We start from the raw sequence: 4,272 nt of genomic DNA, 5'->3' as shown, positions 1-4,272 counted from the left end.
AGAGAGAGAACCTGTAGAGACTATATCCAGAAGTTAGGTATGGCTCCTGGTTGATGGATGGGACCACTCACCCTTCACTAAATTTTGACCCAGAATTGCTCCTGTCTAAAGGAAATACAGTGACAAAGAGTGGCACAGGGACTGAAGGAAAGGCCATCCAGAGACAACCCCACATAGGGTTTCATCCCATATGCAGCTACCAAACCCTGATACCAGTGCTGATGCTTAGAAGTGTTTGCTGACAGGAGTCTGATGTGGATGTCTCCTGAAAGGCTCTGTCAGAACCTTAGTGGTACAGATGTGGATGCTTGCAGCCAACCATCAGACTGAGCACAGAAACCCCAATGGAGGAGTTAGAGGTAGGACTGAAGGAGCTGAAGAGGTTTGTAACCCCAGTGGAAAAACAAAAGTATCAACAAACCAGACCCCTGAGAGCTCTCAGGGACTAAACCACCAGTCAAAGAATGTATATGGAGAGACCCATGGCTTCAGTTGCATATGTGGCAGAGTATGGCTTGTCTGGCATCAATGGAAGAAGAAGCCCCGGGTCCTGTGAAGGCTGGATGCCCAAAATAGATGAATGATAGGGCAGTAGGGCAAGAATGAGTGTGTGGGTTAGAAAACATGCTCGTGTTGGCAGTGGGAGTGGTGGTGGAATGGGAGGTTTTCAGAGGGGAAACTAGGAAGGGGGATAACATTTGAAATATAAATAAATAAAATAACCAATACAAATAAAATATAACAATAAATAAAATAAAATCTAACACAAAGAAAACAAAATCGTAGTTTAAAAGTGGGACATAAACTAAACAGAATTTTCAAAGATGAAACACAAAGGGCTGGGAAACTTTTTCTGGTCTCATACACTACATTACCAACTATAATTTTCTGTCCATCCAACTGCCTTTACTCTCTTCTGGATCCACTCTTCCTTCCATTCCCTTCAAAGAAAAAAAGTGAGCAAGCCTTTTAGGTATAGTCACTGAACATGGGACAACAAGGTATAATAAGGCAAGGCACAAGTGCTCATATCAAAGCTGGATGAAGTAATGCAGTGTAGAGAGATGGGGTCTAAAGATAAAAGCAAAAGAGTTAGAGACACCAAACACTCCCATACGTTAGGAATCCTGTAAGAATGCCAGGCTAACAACCACAAGGTATATTGAAAGGACATAACTTAAAGCCCCTGTACAAGATTTGTATTTTTCCCTTTAGTCGCTATGAACCCCTATGGGTCCTGATTAGTTGATTCTGTGGGACATGATCATTCGAACATGATGCAGCTGGCTTCTACTATCCTTGCTCCTCTTCTTCTGTAGATGCACCTTAATGTGTTGCTGTGTGTCTATGCATCTGCTCCCATCAGTTGCTGGATGGTGCCTCTCTGATGACAACTGAGCTTAGAACAGATCTATGAATATAGCACAATATATGTCACTGACAATTTTTTGCCAGTAATGTTTAGTTCAATCTGTGTTCTCTGGGCTGTTTTGCCTCTGGTTCATAGACGTACAGGCAGTGTGAGACATGGGGTCCCTCTCAAGATGTAAGCCTCAGTTTGGACCAATCACTGGTTGGACATTCCCACAAGGTCTACAACTCCATTACTACAGCACATCTTGTAAGCCTGACAGATTGTAAGTTAAATGTTTGGTTGCTGGGTTGGTATCCAAGGCCCTCTATTAGGACCTGGGTGTAGAACATGGCCAATTCAGACTTCAGATCCCAAAGTACTAGGAAACATTGCTAAGGTCACTCTTTTCGAGTGTTGGAAGTTTACATTGGAGTAGGTTTTTACATTGCTTCCTCAAAAGGTTAGACAGCCCTATCTGCTAAGAAAATGCATGAGACTGTCCTTCTTTGAAAGAAAATGACCCCATAGGCTCATAGCAAGTGGCCATATTAGGTATTATGGCCTTATAGGAGAAATATAACACTGTGGATGGTCTTTGAGATCTCACCTGTTCAAGCCTGGCTCAGTATGGCATTGTGGCATTGTTTTCCTACTGCCTGCTGAAGGAGAACCCTTGGCTCCTAAAGCGCCCTGTCTGCCTGCATGCCACTATGATTCCTGCTATGATAACAGTAGGCTAGACCTCTGAGTTGTAAGTCAACTTGAATTAAAGGCTTTTTTAATACAAGATTTTATAGGCAAGGTGTCTCTTCACAGCAATAAAAACCTAAATACATTGAAATTTTTACATTTATCAACTAGAATCGCTGTGATTAAAATAAATTATACCAAACGCTTATACCGATTCTCCAGCTACTGGGGGCCAGGTGAGGCAGTTCTTCCTTGGTTTTCTCTTGAGATAAGCTTTGGGTGAAGAATGTTGGTGGGGGAAAAGACTTGGTCATGTGAGATAGTTAGGGTTGCCTTTTCTATAATAAGATGTTTACCTGTATTAAGTCTTAGTTACTTTGCAGTGGTAGCTGAACAGCCTGAATTCCTCTGAGTCTAGAAACTGCAGTCTCTGTCATTTAGCACCTCAAAGAAAGACAGCTAAGGATTAAGTAAAATAATTTGTTGTAAGCAAAGGTCAACTCTGGTATCAAGTCAGCTAGTATCAAATCAGAAAGCCTCTCTGGCTAAGCTGGTTAACTATTTGTAAACCAGAGAGAAAGAAAATAAAAATAATTAAGATGCTTTGTATTAGGCAAGTATGCACAGACTCATTGATGCAAAAAAAAAAATACGCAACAAAATACTCACAAACAAAATCCAGGAACACATCAGTGACATCATCTATCAAGATTGAGTAGGCTTCGAGTTGCTGCCGCATCCTCTACCTGTCTCCATGGCTGCCTACAAGCTGGTGCTGATCCGGCACGGCGAGAGTACCTGGAACCTGGAGAACCACTTCAGCGGCTGATACGAGACGCCGACCTGAGCCCAGCGGGCCGACCTGAGCCCAGCGGGCCGACCTGAGCCCAGCGGGCCGACCTGAGCCCAGCGGGCCACGAGGAGGCGAAGTGCTGCGGGCAGGCGTTGCGAGATGCTGGCTATGAATTTGACATCTGCTTCACCTCTGTGCAGAAGAGAGCAATCCAAACTCTCTGGACAGTCCTGGATGCCATTGACCAGATGTGGTTGCCAGTGGTCAGGACTTGGCGTCTCAATGAGCGACACTATGGGGGTCTAACAGGTCTCAATAAAGCAGAAACTGCAGCTAAGCATGGTGAGGCACAGGTAAAGATCTGGAGACGGTCTTACGATGTCCCACCACCTCCCATGGAGCCTGATCATCCCTTTTACAGCAACATCAGCAAGGATCACAGGGACGCAGACCTTACTGAGGACCAGCTACCCTCCTGTCTCCTGTGAGAGCCTGAAGGATACTATTGCCAGAGCACTGCCCTTCTGGAATGAAGAAATTGTCCCCCAGATCAAGAAGGGGGAAAGGGTCTTGATTGCTGCCCATGGCAACAGCCTTCGGGGCATCGTCAAGCATCCGGAGGGTCTCTCAGAAGAGGCCATCATGGAGCTGAGCCTGCCCACGGGTATTCCCATCGTCTATGAATTGGACAAGAACTTGAAGCCCATCAAGCCCATGCAGTTCCTGGGGGATGAGGAGACCGTGCATGAAGCCATGGAAGCTGTGGCTGCTCAGGGCAAGGTGAAGAAGTGAACCAAGGAGGCAGACTCCCCTCCCGACACCCTCCCTGCCTGTTCTGCCTCTTGCACCCTCCCCAGCACCCATCACACTGACTACATCTTTAAGTTTAAGTTGTAGCTGCAGATGGGGACCTGTGGCTCCCATTTTCATTTTAGTATTTTATCCTCTGCACCCACTCCCTTCATAGAATCTAGTCAGGATAACACCTCTGGGGGTGCAGGTTCTTGGTCCAAATCCAGGGACGGCTCCCTGTACAAGGAGAGTTGAGAGACAGTAATTATAGTTTTTCTTAGCTGTTTGTTTACTAAGGGTCTGCTTAGGAAGAAGTCAGGGAGGAACTGTGCTGTGGTATGACCAATGAGGAGAAGCTGCAGTCCAGTGTTGTCCCTGTCCCTGTCCTGCACTTACTGCAATTAGGTAACTGAGGGCATAGCCATTCCAGTGGAGAGTGAAAGTAACCTCATGGGGATTTAAAAGACCCTACTTTCTCTCTGACCCTAAAGGAGCTGCTGGCCCTAGAAGGTTGGGATCAATCTTGTCAAGTCTATGTGTTACATTTACTTTTACAAAAAATAAAGTATATATACATTATATCAGCACAGAAAAGCAACTCTGAGGTTGCTAGTGGCAATTGAAACAGTCATATGTGGTCACC

At 45.3% G+C, this 4,272-nt stretch overlaps 1 pseudogene; it reads left to right on the top strand.

The window, feature by feature from the left end:
- The first annotated feature begins 1,527 nt into the window (after nt 1-1,527).
- On the top strand, nt 1,528-3,693 carry LOC117724640 (phosphoglycerate mutase 1-like; annotated as a pseudogene).
- Nucleotides 3,694-4,272: the final 579 nt, after the last annotated feature.

The sequence above is a fragment of the Arvicanthis niloticus genome, chromosome 1 (genome assembly GCF_011762505.2).
Source record: "Arvicanthis niloticus isolate mArvNil1 chromosome 1, mArvNil1.pat.X, whole genome shotgun sequence".
In the NCBI taxonomy this organism is placed as follows: Eukaryota; Metazoa; Chordata; class Mammalia; order Rodentia; family Muridae; genus Arvicanthis; species Arvicanthis niloticus.
Note: the sequence above shows the minus strand (reverse complement) of the source record. Positions and strands in the feature narration are given on the sequence as shown.